The sequence below is a fragment of the Octopus bimaculoides genome, chromosome 5, assembly GCF_046866305.1.
Source record: "Octopus bimaculoides isolate indiv1 chromosome 5, ASM4686630v1, whole genome shotgun sequence".
NCBI classification, from domain to species: Eukaryota; Metazoa; Mollusca; class Cephalopoda; order Octopoda; family Octopodidae; genus Octopus; species Octopus bimaculoides.
In genome coordinates, this window is record NC_142932.1 from 20,272,913 (window position 1) to 20,292,254 (window position 19,342).

General features: G+C 37.2%; 1 protein-coding gene across 2 annotated transcripts in view; it reads left to right on the plus strand.

Annotated features, from left to right (window-relative positions):
- Positions 1–19,342, plus strand: part of LOC106871063 (protein FAM107B) — a 200,526-nt gene that overhangs the window by 153,410 nt on the left and 27,774 nt on the right. The gene's annotated exons all lie outside the window — the stretch shown is intronic.

Sequence of the window (19,342 nt, forward strand, 5' to 3'; positions counted from 1 at the left end):
GTTAGATCAGGTTATGAAAGTTACAGAGAGGGTCATAGCCCAACTAATTAGGGAGCGAATCAATTTAGATGAGATGCAGTTTGGGTTCGTGCCAGGTAAAAGCACTACTGATGCCTTATTTCTAGTGAGACAGTTGCAGGAGAAATACCTAGCTAAGGATAAACCTCTGTACCTGGCTTTCGTTGACATGGAGAAAGCCTTTGACAGGGTCCCCCGATCCCTTATCTGGTGGTCAATGAGGAAACTTGGGATAGAAGAATGGTTAGTGAGAGCTGTGCGAGCCATGTACAGAGATGCTGCCAGTAAGGTGAGGGTTGGAAATGAGTACAGCAATGAATTCCGGGTAGAGGTAGGGGTCCACCAAGGTTCCGTCCTCAGCCCCCTATTATTTACCATAGTCCTCCAGGCAATCACAGAGGAGTTCAAGACAGGTTGCCCCTGGGAGCTCCTCTATGCTGATGACCTTGCCCTAATTGCGGAGTCACTATCAGAACTAGAGAAGTTTCAGGTGTGGAAGCAAGGTCTAGAATTGAAGGGCCTTAGAGTCAACCTAGCTAAAACCAAAATCCTAATAAGTAGGAAGGTAGATAATAACACAAACCCCTTCAGGTAGATGGCCCTGCTCAGTATGTAGAAAAGGAGTAGGTAGTAACTCTATAAGATGTACCCGGTGCAAGCTATGGACACATAAGAGGTGCAGCAACATCAAAGGCAGGTTAACTAGCAAGTTAGTTTTTGTTTGTGGCAGATGTTCAGGTGCAATAAAGACTGCAAACAAACAGGAAACAACTTCTATCTCATTCCAGGGTGAAAAACTAGAGGTAGTCGATAGCTTCCGCTATCTGGGCGACCAAGTTAGTAGTGGGGGTGGGTGCGCTGAAAGTGTAGCTGCTAGAATAAGAATAGCCTGGGCAAAGTTTAGAGAGCTCTTACCCCTGCTGGCGACAAAGGGACTCTCACTCAGAGTAAAAGGCAGACTGTATGACGCATGCGTACGAACAACCATGCTACATGGCAGTGAAACATGGGCTGTAACTGCTGAGGACATACGTAAGCTCGCAAAGAATGAAGCCAGTATGCTCCGTTGGATGTGTAATGTCAATGTGAATACCCGTCAGAGTGTAAGTATCTTGAGAGAAAAGCTGAACATTAGAAGCATCAGTTGTGGCGTGCAAGAGAGACGATTGCGCTGGTATGGACATGTGGTGAGAATGGAGGAGGATAGCTGCGTGAAAAAGTGCCACACCCTAACAGTTGAGGGAACCCGTGGAAGAGGTAGGCCCAGGAAGACCTGGGCTGAGGTGGTGAGGCAAGACCTTCGTACATTGGGCCTCACCGAGGCGATGACTACGGACCGAGACCTTTGGAAATGGGCTGTGCGTGAGAAGACCCGGCAAGCCAAGTAAGATCGTTGCCAGTGCCCCTGGACTGGTTCTTGTGCGGGTGGCACATGAGATGCACCATTTTGAGCGTGGCCGTTGCCAGTACCGCCTGACTGGCTCCTGTAGGATTTTCGAGCGAGATCGTTGCCAGTGCCCCTGGACTGGCTTGTGCGGGTGGCACATAAAAGACACCATTTCGAGCGTGGCCGTTTTCGTGCGGGTGACACGTAAAAGCACCCACTACACTCTCTGAGTGGTTGGCGTTAGGAAGGGCATCCAGCTGTAGAAACTCTGCCAAATCAGACTGGAGCCTGGTGTTGCCATCCGGTTTCACCAGTCCTCAGTCAAATCGTCCAACCCATGCTAACATGGAAAGCGGACGTTAAACGATGATGATGATGATGATGATGATATGTATATCTTTCCTCATCTTTCCATTGTGTGATAGTTATTAATGATTGTCACCTTCATACAAGTGGTGTCACTTATTTCTATGAAAGCCTGGCCCATCATGGGGAAATATTACCACACTTAGAAATAAGTAAGGGTTGATGATAAGAAAGGCATAGAAAATATGCTTCAATGAACTACAACTGATCCAAGCAAACATGCAAAAATAGATTTTAAAACAATGATGAAAAATGTGGAGAGGTTTTGTAAAATAACTAACTTTTTAATTTATTTATTTGGATGCATTTTATAAGTAGTCATACATAGAAAACTTTTTGCTTGTAGAAATCAAGAAATATTACTGTGAGATATTGCTCATGATTTTAATTCAAGCCAATTACTTTCATAGGGTAATGACACCAACTTTTTATAGTCTGGTATTGAAAGTTTGTCATTCACTTGGCTGAGTTGGTATTGAAAGAATTAATGTTAAAGATACGGAATATAATAACTCCTGAGAACAATTTGAGATTCTACCAGTCAAACAGCATTAACCCTTTAGCATTCAAACTGGCCATATGTAGCCCAAATATTCTACCTATTTTATGCATAACAGTTTCATTACCATTATTTCTTTTGAGATGCTCTGTTTTTCTTTCAATTAATTCTAAATATAACAAAGAATTTAGTTAGATAACTTAGTTATCATTAAGCTAGTATTAGGAACATAAATTGGGACTAAGGTTTAGTGGAAGATTTTAATTTAGAATTTATGAAAACAAGACATTTGTACTACAGAGCCAGAGGCAGTTTCAGCCATGTTGGTATCGAAAGGGTTAAACTGACCAGATCTAGCCTCTTACACCTACCCAACAATATCATTCTAAAAATAAGCAATCACATCATCAAAATCTCAGAGCTACATTGATAATGCTTGATTAATACAAAACCATGTGAATAAATAAGTATTAAATTTGATGGTAATTTGAATGCTAACGGATTAATAATCAACTAGCTGGGATTGATTAATCTTTACTAATGTATCATTACATCTTCACAAAACAAATCACAAAGCCCAGAGTTAATTAATAACTTTGACTTTGTTCTATTTGTTTGTTTTTTTTATTTTACACTTTACATGTGTGTCGCAGGTTATTTGTCAGATGAATTGCTTTTCCATTTGAATGATGCCTCTTGTTAGTAACCATTCGATCTTGAAGTAAAAAAAATAGCAAAAGTAATTTAGAGAACTTTACAAAAAGCCACAGCATGTCATTGGATTGTATACCATTTTATTTTGTTTGGTGGTGTTCAAAAGACCAAAAACACTTATAATGTTTTAAACTTATCATTTATTTGTAGTCTGGTACCTTAACCTCACTGCTAATGCACTTCTTACAATATACTTTACAATTTTTATAGCTTTGTTAGGCTAACCAGATATAGTTATGTGGTGATAAAAAACAGTATTGCACCAGTTCCCTACTAGTAGCATTAAAAGAGAGGGATATCTTTGCAATTGAAAAAAAAGTAGTGTTGTTATATAAACCACTCATATGGGCTGAACTGGACTTTGTGTAAATATTTATTTTTCGTTGTGTTAATCAAACTTGAATATTTGCATATTTGATAAAGAAAGGAAGTGACATTTATATACTATTTGTAAGAAAAGTGATATACATTGTGTTGCAGGAGTGGCTGTGTGGTAAGTAGCTTGCTTACCAACCACATGGTTCTGGGTTCAGTCCCACTGCGTGACACCTTGGGCAAGTGTCTTTTACTATAGCCTCAGGCCAACCAAAACTTTGTGAGTGGATTTGGTAGACGGAAACTGAAAGAAGCCTGTCGTATATATGTATATATATGTATGTGTGTGTCTGTGTTTGTCTCCCCAACTTCGCTTGACAACCGATGCTGGTGTGTTTACGTCCCTGTAACTTAGTGGTTCGGCAAAAAGAGACTGATAGAATAAGTACTAGGCTTACAAAGAATAAGTCCTGGGGTCGATTTGCTCAACTAAAGGCGGTGCCCCAGCATGGCCACAGTCAAAAGACTGAAACAAGTAAAAGAGTAAAGAGTATCAAATACTGGTATATATTATTTAATTATTTTCATATTATTTTCTTCCATTTTTTTTTTTATCGTTTGGAATATACAGAAGGCAATCAGGACATGTTTCAGTTTTATAATCTCAGAAGCAGAGCATAACTTTCATCATATATGGATGGAGTCTCTGTATTATTTATTCAGTGTCTAATCTAGTTTAGCTCAACATGTTTGTCTGAATTCCTTGGTACTAATTCAACCTCCAGTATGAATATGATGATAGACTCTAATTTGATGACTTCTGAAATGCTCAAAGGTAATGAAAAGAAAAAAGACAAACAAAAGAACACATAATTGACCATTCTTGATGCATGTAGGGAACTTGGACTGTCTTATTGTTACCATAATCTTTGTTGTGACCGCCGGTGGCACATAAAAAGCACCATTCAAGCATAGTCAATGCCAGTGCCGCCCGACTGGCTCCTGTGCCGGTGGCATGTAAAAAGCATTATTCAAGTGTGATCAATGCCAGTGTTGCCTGATTGGCCTCCATGACTGTGGCATGTAAAAAGCACCCACTACACTCTTGGAGTGGTTGGCGTTAGGAAGGACATCCAGCTGTTGAAACTTTACCAGAACAGACTGAAGCCTGGTGCAGCCTCCTAGCTTGCCAGTCCTCAATCAAATCGTCCAACCCATGCCAGCATGGAAGCAGATGTTAAACAATGATGATGATTATATTGGATCTGCTTAGTTCCATGTTTTGGTATTATCCAATCATTTCTACAGCTCTTCTTCGTTAATGATTATATCAAAGCTATTTCAAATGGTCTCAAACAAGGGGTTGGCTGTTGTCAGCTAAATTTGGGAGATTAAAAGCTGCTTCACTAGTGATTGTGAAAAGAACCCAAGAGGAAGTTTGACACAGAGAAAAATGTACTAAATTGTGAGTAATTGTTTTTTAAATGAGGACAGAATAGGAAACTGTAGGTTGGGATAGTCAAAGAGTTGGTTTCCTGTGGTTGTGACATAGTTGTCCCCTCTACCTTAACTACCACCACCAATACCATCATCATCTTCAGTATCACTTTTGACACTTATTAACCACTATCACTATCACCACAACCATCACAATTACATTTGCTAAAACCATACTGCAGTAACCAGCAACACCACCTTCACACTTACTCTATCTTTACGATACTTAACTTACTGTCTTTATGACACTTAACTGCACTTGTTATTACTATATATATTGTATCTTATGTTTGAGTATATATACTTATATATTTTATGTGTAAAATATATATCTTGTATATATATTTTATATATATACTTATATTTTATGTATGAGTATATATTTGTTCATGCTATATCAAGTAATGTAGTTCTCCTATATAAAATTTAGTCACAGTATTGTCTGTGTTATATGGTATTTTTTTATACTGTATGAAGTGTTTGATATTAAACAGTCATTACTCTTACTGGTGTAAAATAAATCCAGTTTTCATTCAGCTTATATTACAGAAAAAACGATCCCTTAGAATTTTTAACTATATAATGCCTTTCAAATAGACGCTCATTAGTGTTCGTCTTTAAATCAAAGTACATTTAACACTGAAAGAGTAAGTACATTCAGAATACATCACATCAAGCAACGAAGAAACAGTCTAATGATACTGTATAAAACTTGTAAGAGAACTGTGCCCTTTGATCTCCTACAAATGCTGGTAATAAAATCAATCTTCGATGTCTTTTACCAGTGCATCAATAGCTTAGGTCCTCAAGTAAGCTAATTACTTAAATTTCTGAAGTCTTGTAGAGATAGGGAGCAAAAAGGCACTGTATTATCTCTGTTTTTAATGCTATAAATTTTGCCTTCTTAACCTAGGAAATATCGAGCAACTCACATGCATCTCTTTGATCAGTAACTTTATACAGTTTATTATATATACACTGAAATGCTTTATATATGCTGATATCATATCAGCATGGGAAACTGATGTTAAGCAATGATGATAATGTGTGTGTTATATCGTATAAATTTTGAGCAGTTAATTCATATTTATCAGTCATGTAATGAAATTTCAGTTGGGATTTATATTTAAATATAAGTACTTTAGTACAAGTCAATTTAGTTGATGTCATGAAACTAGAGACAGTTTTGGTTGTGTTGGTATTGAGTTTATACCATAGATATAGAATAAAGCACCAAAGAACATTTGGCAGTTCTGCCAGTCAAAGCATAGTGTAAATAATTGATCACCTAAGATTAATTGATTAATCCTTATTAATTTACAATTACTTTTTCACAAAATAGTTTGATTTTTTTCATTATATATATATATATATATACATACAATTGCAGCGTGGAAGGTGTTTATAAGCCATTTAAAATAACACACAAAATCCGTTAGATTCACTTCAACATTTAAATTTAATTTGTCAAAATATTTTCATCGCTTTGAGACCGCGACCTGTTAATCATACATCTGTTTTCCATGCTGGCATGGGTTGGGCGGGTTGCTCTGCCTCTGGTTGTCTGTTTTGGCATGGTTTCTACAGCTGGTTACTCTTCCTAATGCCAACCACTTTACAGTGTGTACTGCGTGTTTTTTACATGACGCTAGTATGGGTGCTTTATACATGGCACTGACATGAAGTGCTTTATATAAGCCACTGACATTGGTGCTTTATATGTGGCACAAGCATGGGTGCTTTTTACATTAATTATATATTTGTAATTAAGGTGTTGAAATCACCATGAAATCTGGGTAGATTGCTGGTGAAGAGCTTCCAAGTTCATGTCTGTTTTTGTTTTTCATCTTTCTGTGCCAACTTTTCAAATTGTATATTCTACCATATGCAGTTTCATTTTCACACACAACACATACAGTGTGTGTGTGTGTGTGATAATCATTGGTGGATGTAACAAATTCCATGTGACCCATGCACACATGAATAAATGGATGCTAAAATAATGCTGCTACTGATGATGTTGATGATTTTGCTATTCTGTTTTCCCCCTATCAATGCCTGTTTCTTTCTCCCTATCAGTGTCTCTGCATCACCTCCAATCATGAAGTCTTTCATGATTTTTCCTTCTTTACACATTTTATTTAACATGTTGAAGACTACATAAAAGTGTGAATGTACTTCAACTCTGTTGAAAGATAACATGTTGTTATCAATGTTACTTCCATTCTCTGCAGTCTCTTATTAGGAAATTTTTATACCAGGCTACACAGGATGTCTGCTTGATAATTTTCTACACATGTCTCACAGCAGCTTGCAAAGGTCACTAAATTTATCTTCATAATTAATTATACAGCATTTATTCTTTTTGCTTTCATTTTTTCTTGTCTTTTCTCCAAAACCACCAGACACAAGAGGTTATATATATATATTTAGAGGTTACAAAATATTGGTGTTACATTAAAAGAGAATATTTTTGATGAATTTTGTATCTATGATTTTTTTCCTTCAAACTGTCATGTTAAATTCTAAATGAGATTTTATTATTACTTGTATTGTTGTAATATATTGTTAGTTTCTTTTAGCTATTTTCTTCATGTTGGATGTGTTGCTGACACAGTACTTCAAATGGCCTTGCTCAAGCATATAACCTGAAGATAATTAAAAGAAATAGCAGTTAAAAACATGAAACATGTTAGCAACTTCTAGCACCAGGAAAATAGTAAAAAAAAAAATAATAAATAAAATAAATAGATGAAATATTTATGTTATTATAAAGTCAACTTGAAAAATAGATCAAATATTTATGATATTGTAAAGTCCAACTTGAACTTAATAATAATTATGATCCCATTAATAAATGTTTTGTTAATATTCATAAACCTTCAGTAAAATGTTGTTGGCATTCCGTCGCTTACGACGTCGAGGGTTCCAGTTGATCCGATCAACGGAACAGCCTGCTCGTGAAATTAACGTGCAAGTGGCTGAGCAATCCACAGACACGTGTACCCTTAACGTAGTTCTCGGCGTGACACAGTGTGACAAGGCTGGCCCCTTTAAATTACAGGCAAAACAGAAACAGGAAGAAAGAGTGAGAGAAAGTTGTGGTGAAAGGGTACAGCAGGGTTCGCCACCATCCCCTGCCGGAGCCTCGTGGGCCTTTAGGTGTTTTTGCTCAATAAACACTCACAACGCCCGGTCTGGGAATCGAAACCGCAATCTTATGACCACAAGTCTGCTGCCCTAACCACTGGGCCAATGCGTCTCCACAAATATTTATACATACCTTTCATTGATACAAATAGTTTTAATAACAGAAGTTTACGCTAGATGTGTATCTAAAGTGATGAAGAATAGTGTACTAGGTATCATTGCTTGTGTAAGTCTAGCCAAACATCACATATAGGATTGTACTGTGTCATCAAACTGTTATATCACTATCTATGTTTTGTGTAAGATAACATCTCACATTCAAATTCCACAGTTATCTTCATACCAGAGAGTTGCTCAGCCGTAGCTAATTTGGTGTTCTTTAATGACTTACATTGTAGAACTAAGAGAAATATTTGTTGTTATTGGGAAGTGTATGGCTGCTGTTGATTTTTCATTTCATCCTTATATGGTCTATGAAATGAATTACCTTTCTCATTTCCCTCTTTCTCTATTTCTTTCTCTCTTCCACGCTTCAACCTTCCTACTCACTTTCTCTCTTCTCTCTCCCCCTCCCTCTTCTCTCTCCCCCTCCCTCTTCTCTCTCCCCCTCTCTCTCCTCTCTCCCCTCCCTCTTCTCTCTTATATCTCCCTCCTCTCTCTTCTCCCTCTCCCTCCTCTCTCACCCTCCCTCTATTCTCTCACCCTCCCTCTCTTCTCTCACCCTCCCTCTATTCTCTCACCCTCCCTCTCTTCTCTCTCCCCCTCCCTCTATTTCCTCACCCTCCCTCTATTCTCTCCCACTCCCTCTCTTCCTCTCTTCTCCCCCCTCTCTCTTTCTCTATCAAAAAATTGGTGGAAGTAAGAATCAGTGACTTCTAATGATTACATGTGCTTTTATGTAAATAGAACAGCCTGACCTGAAATTGTACTATAACAGTTTATCTATTAGGTTAGCAGAGTGAGTGGAGAACAAGAAATTAAGGTTGTTCAATATTTATGTAAAGGGATCTTTACTGAAGACTGAAGGATTTAATATTTAGACAGACCAAAATGAATGTGGATTCAAAGGTTCTTTTGGTGAACAGGCTGAGTTTAGGTATGCCAAAAGGTTTTGTACTAATTGATATAAATGTGGACATGTGCTAAAAATTTAATGAAGCTGTTATTAATATTTGGTTTGTTTCAGTGAAATTAGGCCAGGGAGGATCTGCAATAGATTGGTACATATTTCTTTTAGGGAGATGGCGTTGGTGCTTGATAGTATCTGATAGCCAAATTTGTTTGACCTTTGATGGTCCCACTAAAATAACAGATGGTAAAATAAGATATATACACCAACCACATAGTTCCGGGTTCAGTCCCACTGCACGGCACCTTGGGCAAGTGTCTTCTACTATAGTCTTGGGCCGAGCAATGCCTTGTGAGTGGATTTGGTAAACAGAAACTGAAAGAAGCTCATCATGTGTGTGTGTGTGTATATATATATATATATATATATACACACACACACACACACATGCTTGTGTGTTTGTGCTTGTCCCCCCACCATCGCTTGACAGCTGATGTTGGTGTATTTACGTCCCCGTAACTTAGCAGTGCGACATAAGAGAATAAGTACTAGGCTTACAAAGAATAAGTCCTGGGGTCGATTTGTTTGACTAAAGGTGGTCCTCCAGCATGACAGTGGTCAAAAGACTGAAACAAATAAAAGAATAAATATATATTGGATCATCCCATAAAAAAATGCGGGGGTTTTTTATACTTTTATTTTTCAAAATTAAGATAATTTTCTTTTTTAATCTGGTAGACTTGCAAGGCCCATCTTCCAAAATTCACTTGTCCACGACAAAAAATACTCCTCCAGTATTGTTCTTTCCTTGTCTACAGAATTCATTTTTTTTCCATCCAAAAGATTTTGAAAACTGCAGAATAAATGATAATCAGATGGGACAATGTCTGGCGAATATGGTGGGTGGAGCATCATTTCCCATTGAAACTGCTCAAGCTTTTGGAGTGTCATCCTCGCTGTATGTAGCCAGGCATCCTTTTGTCTTGAAACCCAGTTTGCTGACTTTTCCAATGGCATGCAGGTGTCAATGAATGGTTGAATGACTAAATCCAACCTTCTCTACTAGTTCCTCAACACTTACGATGGGATTTTGTTCCACCAGAGTTTGCAGGACATCCTCGCCATGTTCTACAGATCTTCCAGGACGAGGTTCATCTTCTTAGTTGTAGCTTCCGACTCAATTTCTGGAACCACTGTTGACACTGGCTTACACTTATTGTCCGATCCCCATATACTGCATTAATATTCCTCGCACTTTCCATTGCATCGTGCCTTTATTACAAGACACATCCATTATAGCTTTGAAAAAATAACTTAAAATCAAAATATACTCTTCAAAACTTGCACTAAAAATAAGTACAAGGTAGAATTATTACCTCCTTTTATAGCAAGTTGATGCTGGTAGTTTATCCCTTCCCTCTCCAACTTTTAGTTCATGCAATTGAAAAAATCCGCATTATTTATGGGATGACCCAACATGTGTGTGTGTGTGTATGTATCTTTATTCAGGTGGAATGAGAAAAATGGTAAAACATCAAACTGCCTTATAACAGGCACAGGTATGGCTGTGTGGTAAGAAGTTGGCTTCCTGACCACATGGTTTCAGGTTCAGTTCAAATTGTGGCACCTTGGACAAGTGTCTTCTATAGCCTCAGGCCAACCAAAGCCTTTCAGGTGTGTTAGTTGAATGGAAACTAAAAGAAGCCCCTGGTTTATACATATATATATATATATATATATATATATATATATATATATATATATATATATATATCATAAATATACAGGGATTAGCATTGAGTTGCTTCTCCAACATACTGAAAATTTAGAAATAGCAGTCAAAGAACTACTGATTCTAAACTACAAATTTTTCTCTAAACGGATGGCGATATTTATGGCACACATAGAACAAAAAAAAAACGGAGGGAAAAGCGTAAACAAAACAAGTCTTTAGTTAATTGGATACGAATCGTTTCATGGTTAAGCTAATGAAAATTTCACTATTCCAATCTTCAGCCCAAATATTCTGATAAATTTGAAAGTGTCTCTAAAATATTTTATATTTTATATATATATATATATATATATATATATACATGGGAGAATTTACGAAAAAAACAACAGACGAAGACAGGTGGTGTAAACAACAAATGGATGTATTAGTTTAACGCTCGGGAATAGAGGAAGTCTTTGACGTTTCGAGCCTATACTCTTCAACTGAAAGGGACACAGAAATAAAACAAGGAGAAAAAAAAAATATAAATGTAGTGGTCAGCGATCTATCATGGCGAAATGTGTGTGTGTGTGTTTATCTCGTCCCACCACTTCACAACTAGTTTTGTTTATGTTCCCATAACTTTGTGGTTCAGCAAAAGAAGGCTCTTTCCCTACAATTGTGTGGTCTTGTGCCAATGTTAAGACACAGCCATATCTGCTGTGTATGTTGTTGTGATATCTATGCAGTGGGCAGAGAAACAGCAGACTAAATATTTTGATATCATGTAACTAGCACTTCAGAGGATAGATTATGTTCAGTACTTATTTTTTTAAGTTCCACTATCCTATTTATTTATATATATAGGCATAGCGTTATGGTTAAGAAGTTTACTTCCCAACTGCATGGTTTGGGGGTTCAAATCCACTGTGTGGTTGTTACCTTGAGGAAACAAGTATCTTCTTCTATAGCCCCAGGATGATCAAAGCCTTGTGAATGGATTTGGTAAATAAAAAAAAAAAGGAATTGAAAGAACTCCACTGTGTATATACATTGTGTGTATATGTCCTTGTCTTGATATCATATGATGCAGTAAATGAGTGTTGTTATCATACAAACAGTATCATTCATTTCCAATATCCTGCAAAAATATATCTATCCATACTTGGGAGCAGGTAGGGATTGGCAATAGGAAGGGCATCCAGTTGTAGAATATTTACCTCAATAAATTCTGTTCAATCCATGCAAGCATGGAAAAGTGGACATTAAAACAATGATGATATAATTTTTTCAGAAAAAGATTTCAACTAAGCAGTAATTATAACAATGTGCAATGATTTTTAGAAATGGATATGTCTGTGTGTGTGTGTTACTTTGCACCAAATGTTTAGCTCCCAAGCCATCTGTCCTCCAAACAGTTTGCAGCCAAACAGACTGTACTGACAGAGAAGGTTTCTGCTAACATAATTACAGCAATTGGAAAGCAAAATTGTAACGTAGCCTTTTACTCAACCTCCATTTGGACTACGTATTTAATTGTAAACACTTAGTGGTGTTCCAGAAATGTAAGATCTAACATTGATAATCATAGACACTCAAATTGTATTTTAGTGTCCACTAAAGTGGACAGAATGTACTGCTCACAACATTGATGATAGGGAGAAAAGTTTGTTTTTTAAATTTTTATATATCATTATATCCTTTGATTAAAGTCACAAAAACTAAATAACCCTGAAATTCTGTTTAAAAAACTCTAGATTTAGATCACAGTTAAAGTGTTATGTGTGTATAAGTGTAAGTAATTTTATATGCTAAACAAAGACTACAAGAAAGTATGTGTATGTGTGTGTGAGAGCATACATGCACACATCTGTGTGTGTATATCATCATTATTTTCCATGCTTACATGTATCAGACGGAATTTGTTGAGGTAGATTATCTGTGACCAGAGGCCCTTCATGTTATCAGCCCTTACCTTTTACCAGTAAGGTAATATTTTTCAATGGCCGGACATGTTTTCATGGAATATTGGAAACATACATACACTTTAATAAACAAAGGATTTAATATATTAATACTACTATATTAATCTTGTGTTTGTTAAATGATACATGTCTTTCATTGGATGGATAACTTTGTTGATCTTCCTGATAATGGAACAGTACACTATATATATATATATATATATATATATATATATATCACGTCCTCACTTTGTTGTTTTTTTTGTTTTTTTGTTATTGTGTTTTTGAACTATATATATATATATATTGGAACTATAATTAACTCTAGTAAATGTGTGTGTGTGTGTTCTAACTTTACTTATTTGTGAGTTAACTTAAACTTGAAATACAAATTCAAATGACCTGCATTGCACCAAATTCAAAAGTATCAAAATACTTGCATTTTAATTCTGTGTCTTATTAGTCTTTTAAATTAGCTTTGACATTTCAATGTATTGTGCATTTTGTGTCTGGGGTTACATTATACACAGACATATGCATCTCTGTTTTTGTAAAACCTTCAAGTAGGACATTTATTTTTAAGAGGTTCCTCTCTATGTTCTCATTTTGTGTATCCCTAAGGTGTTTGTATGCATGATTTCATAAGATGCAGACATGGTTATGGTTAAGCAGTTTACTTTCCAACCACATGATTTTGAGTTCAATCCCAATGCATGCACCTTCAGCAAGTGCCTACTCCTATAGCCATAGACTGATCAAAGCCTTATAAGTGGATTTGGTAGATGGAAATTGAAAGATACCGATCACATCAGTGTTTGCATCTCCTTGTCTTGATATCATGTGATATTTGTCAGCAAGTACCATCTTATGCACATAGTGTTGTTTGTTTCCTGTCTTCACTGAAAACATGTTCAGTTAATGAAACACTATTACCTTACTGGGAAACAGGTGTACAAAAAAAATCCGTAAAATAATTTGCATAAATGAATTCTTTCTGAATCAGGCAAGCATGGGAAGGTGGATATTAAAATAACAATGGACGATGATCATTTCAAACCATTAGCAAATGTAAATTCTCTTCCTAGTCTTTTTTGACAAAAATTATCATTTATCCTAATGAGCTTCCTTTTCGTTATGAGCATAGTAATTTCAAATGATTTAAACTGTTGTGTTAGCCTACAAACTTTATTATATGTTGTTCATGCAGAAAACATTTTTGCAATTTTTCAAATGTTCTTATTTTGAATTCTATAATACTGAATTATTCTTACATAAAAGCTATATCCTCTCAGTTGTTCTAAGAGCCCATAAGTACATGTTAGTCTGTATTTTTCTAAGGAGGTATAATAAGATTGAGAAATGTCTAAAATTGAGCAAAGATCAGAATCACTCTCCTTGTATGTCTTTATTTCTTAAAATTAAATTTCAGTGCTCTCTCTTTTGCTTTGCTTGACAAGAATTGTTCACCAATTCCCATGAACTTTCCTATTGATTAGAATTTTTTTATAGTTTTTGCTTACCAGTAAAAATAGTGGGTGAAGTTTAGAGCTTGAATATCAGATTATGATGACATTGCACAAGAGGTGTCAACTGACCAAATGAATTAAGTTTGATTTCTACAAGACACCGAATTTGAAAGACCTATTGTCAAATATGTGAAGGTACATGACCTAGTGGGTAGGATGTTTCACTCATGATCATGAGACCGTGGTTTCAATCCCCAGATCAGCAGTGCATTCTGTTCTTGAGCAAAATACTTCATTTCATGTTGCTCTAGTCAATTCGGGCTTGAGATCCAGCAATAGCCAGGAAGTTAGCCCTGTGACAAATTAGCATCCCATTCAGGGGTGAATGTTGTAATCTCGATTATTTATATGCCATGGAAACTAGGTTAAGTACTGGTTTTGCGAATACTATCACTGATGACAGAACTAAGAATGTTTACCATACTAATAGGGACATGTAACACAGACATATTGTATCATGGCAGCAGAGGGTAAATGAAGTAGAAGTTGGTCAAACAAATGATTAAGATTGATTATTGATTTCAACCTAAGGGGTTTCAGCCAGCCTCTCAGACAAAGTGATACTGTATTACTAACCTAAGAGAGAATACAGCTTATATTGATTTAGTTTTGCTTTGCCTTGGGTTGAGGTGTGTGTGTGTGTGTGTGTAGTTTAATCCAAGGAAGAAACGCTCTGCCAATGATTTTTGCAGGACCTTCAAAACTAGAGGTTTTCCAATATCCTTATTTGCTATATTGCAGAAATTTTATTAGTATTTTTGAGAGATTTTATTGGTCTGTGTTAATTTCCAAACAATATTAGAAGAATTTGGAGAGGAGGACATTGCTTTTGTATGTCCTATACAAATGATAATGTCATGTTTTATTTCTCTGAGTAATTTCAGAGATAAATGTCTGGAATCTTAACTAGCTGGTTTTTTAAAATCTTTTAGTTGAGAAAGAAGGTAGTGACTGTGACCATTACAAATCCACTCACAAGGGTTTGGTCGGCCTGAGGCTATAGTAGAGGACACTTGCCCAAGGTGCCACGCAGTGGGACTGAATCCGGAACCATGTGGTTGGTAAGCAAGCTACTTACCACACAGCCACTCCTCGTTCAGTGTTAAAGTTAGGGATATGAAGTTTGATACGACCTCATAAATCTACTGCCTGATCAGTATAGAGGTGAACTGATTACAGTGATAAATGTATTCGACTACCATGCCAGTATTTTTTTGCATACTAGGTCAATAAACTTAATTATAAATGGTTCGGTACATCTACTGGTTTGGAATTGGTATCAAATTTCTTTTATAAACTGGCATGTTAAAAGAGGGTGGTAAAGAGTAAGAATGAGCTCTCACTTTTCAACTAAATGTTATTAAACTGGCACTATACTGGTTCTCATTATCCCCTTTTGGGCTAATACTAAGTAACCTTACAAAAATTAGTTTTCTGAATGTTGTATCTTTTAATATTTAGCCCTATGTCATTTGACTTACACTTCCATCGGCCTTGACGTTTTTCTCCCTGTCATCACTAATGCACTTCTAAAACATACACCAAGCTGGTTATATTACTTTTACTGTGCTAGATTTTCCACAAAATTTATTGTCATTATTGTGTTCAACCCGTACATAGAAATAAATCAGGTTCTTTCACTTTTAGCATAACTGTCTATCAGTGTTGTGCCTCTTTGCACATACACAAAAGGTGCCATACATATTCTCTTTCATTTCCCTCCTTCTAGCCACAACTCAAAAGCAATTCAATTTCAATGAATCTTAACTGTAACTAACAATGTATCCCTTTTCAATACTGTTCTCTTAGCCATAGTGCACTATAGTCACTTTCTGGTTAAAAGTTGTTAGTATGTTTTACGCATTTACTCTGTAAATCAGCGTTTCTCAACTGGGGTTCCGCAAAAGGTTCCTAGGGGTTCCACGAGAACGAGTGAGATAAGCTAATGCTAATTTCATTATCATAATATATCATCATCATCGTTTAACGTCCATTTTCCATGCTGACATGTGTTGGACGGTTTGACTGGAGTCTGGCAAGCCAGGAGGCCGCACCAGGTTCCAATCTGATCTGGCAGTGTTTCTACAGCTGGATGCCCTTCCTAACGCCAACCACTCCGAGAGTGTAGTGAATGCTTTTTACATGCCACCGACACAGGAGCCAGTCAGGGCGAGGGGGCTGGCATCAAGCATGTTTGGACGGTGCTCTTTACGTGCCACTGGCATGGGGAGCCAGTCAGGTGGCACTGGCAACAACTGACGCATGAATGGTGCTTATTGCATGCCACCAGCATGGAAGCCAGTCGGGCGGCACTGGCATCAGCCGCAATTACAATTTCCATTTGATTGTGGCATGATTTAATTTTGATGTTCTTGGCTCAACAGGTCTCCTCAAGCATGGCATATCACCCAACAATCCAAAGGTACTTTTTAAGTGGACTGATTATGCGACACTGGTGTAGGTTACAGCTGTGAACTCACTTTATTTGCCGGGTCTTCTCAGTCACAGCATATCTCCAGAGGTCTCGGTCTTTTGTCATTGCCTCTGTGAGGCCCAACGTTCGAAGGTCATGCTTCACCACCTCATCCCATGTCTTCCTGGGTCTCCCTCTACCACGGGTTCCTTCCACTGTTTGGGAGTGACACTTTTTCACACTGCTCTCCTCATCCATCCATAGTACATGACCATACCAGCGCAGTCGTCTCTCTTGCATGCCACATCTGGTGCTTCTTATGTCCAGCATTTCTCTCAGGCCACTTACACTTTGTCTTGTGTGCACACTGACATTACAGATCATGCTAGCTTCATTGCTTTTGAGCCTACGCATGTCTTCAGCAGTCACGGCCCATGTTTCACTGCCATGAAGCATGGCGGTTCACACACATGCATCGTACAACCTACCTTTTACTCTGAGCAAGAGGCCCTTTGTCACCAGTAGAGGTAGGAGCTTTCTAAACTTTGCCCAGGCTATTCTTATTCTAGTGGTAACACTCTCTGAGTATCCATCCCACTACAGACTTGGTCACCTAGGTAGTGGAAGCTATCAACTACTCCTAGTTTCTCCCCCTGGCATGTGATGGAATCTGTAGTGTTTATTGCCCCTGTGCATCTGCCGCATGCGAAAGCTATCTTCCTGGTTAACCGTCCTTTGATGTTGCTGCACCTCTTATGTGTCCATAGCCTACACTGGGTACATCTTATGGAGTTTCTACCTACACCTTTTCTACAGATTGAACAGGGCAATCTACCTGAAGGGGTTTGTGATGTGTTCGCCTTCCTACTTACTAGGACTTTGGTTTTTGCGACATTGACTCTAAGGCCCTTCAATTCTAAACCTTGCTTCCACACCTGAAATTTCTTCTCTATTTCTGCTAGTGATTCTGCTATGAGAATCAGATCATCAGCATAGAGGAGCTCCCAGGGGCAACCTGTCTTGAATTCCTCTGTTATTGCCTGGAGAACTATGATGAATAAGAGGGGGCTGAGGGCTGATCCTTGGTGGACCCCTACTTCTACCCAGAATTCTTCACTATACTCATTGCCAACCCTAACCTTACTAACGGCATCTCTGTACAGGGCCTGTACAGCCCTTATTAACCATTCGTCAATCCCTAGTTTCCACATCGCCCACCAGATAATGGATCGGAGGACTCTGTCAAAGGCTTTCTCCAAGTCCACAAAAGCCAAGTATATATATATATATATATAAAGATGACATTTACCACGTGAACTACGAAGAAAAAAGTATGCGAAAGATATGGTATATAATTTTTTTGTGCAGGGATTCCTTGAGACATATAATTTATTCTAAGGGTTACACAAGAGTAAAAAGGTTGAGAAGCACTGCTGTAAATCAACAATACTTTGTGTATTGCATAAACAGTGGTAGATTAAGACATACCTCCATAGGTAACACTTTCAGCTGATTGCCATTCTGAATTGTGATTCAGAACATCACATTTCTCTTGAAGAGCCTACAATAACATGAATAACTGCATGACTGAAAGACCTGCATTTGCATTCAACCTACATCATGTTGAAGAACTGCTTTGTGATATCCAAATGAAGGTACCTCTTCCACACCACTGCAGCATACTGGGAAGTTTGTCATCTTTTGGCCATCAATCAACTGATAAGAAGTCATTTGCTGACACATCAAGCATGAGTTTCAGCAACAATAGTTGGTTTCAGACTACTCTATCAGTGAAAACAAAGAACTTAGAAAATGAGGTCATCTGCCCTGGTACTACCAGCACATATTTCATCATTGTACACCATAAGCAGCTTTGATTCATAAGATCATTTCCAATGCCGTGTGACCCCCTTCATGTAAATCTTTTGTCTTTTACTTGTTTCAGTCTTTGGACTGTGGCCATGCTGGCACACCACCTTGAAGAACTTTAGTTGATGAAAGAATTGACCTCAGTACTTTTTTGTTTTAAACCTGGTATTTATTCTGTTTTTTTTTGCTGAATACTAAGTTACATAAACAAACCAACACTGATTGTCAAGTTGGACACACACGCATGCACACACACACACACACACACACACACACATACGTATATATATTAACAGGTTCTTTCAGCTTCCATCTACTAAATCCACCATCAAGGTTTTGGTTGGCCCAAGGCTGTAGTAGAAGACACTTGGCCAAGGTGTCACACAGTTGGACTAAACTTGGAAGTGTCATTTTTTTTTATTGATTTCAATGGATTTTGTGTTCATGAGCTGTTATAAGAAGAAGAATTCAACTTTATACATATTATATATATTAATGTTTGTTTTTATACTGTCATAATAAAAACAATGTTAGATTGATCTGGTAGATTACTCTAGTTTTGTAAAGCACAAATTTATTATTTTTAAACAAGAATGTTACATGTATGTATTTTACATGCAGTAATTATGAAAAAATAGAAAAGTTATTTTTAGGGTATTTGAACAATTTCTCTAATATTTACATGTCATAGAGTGCTTTTAAAAGTAAGACATGATTTGGACTGTAACTGGCCAAAATCTTTCTGAAGTAATTCATTGTTAATACGCAATTTCTTCTGCTTGTATTAATTTCAATGTCTGTGGCTGTGGAAATGCATTATAGCATTTATTGGTTATAAATA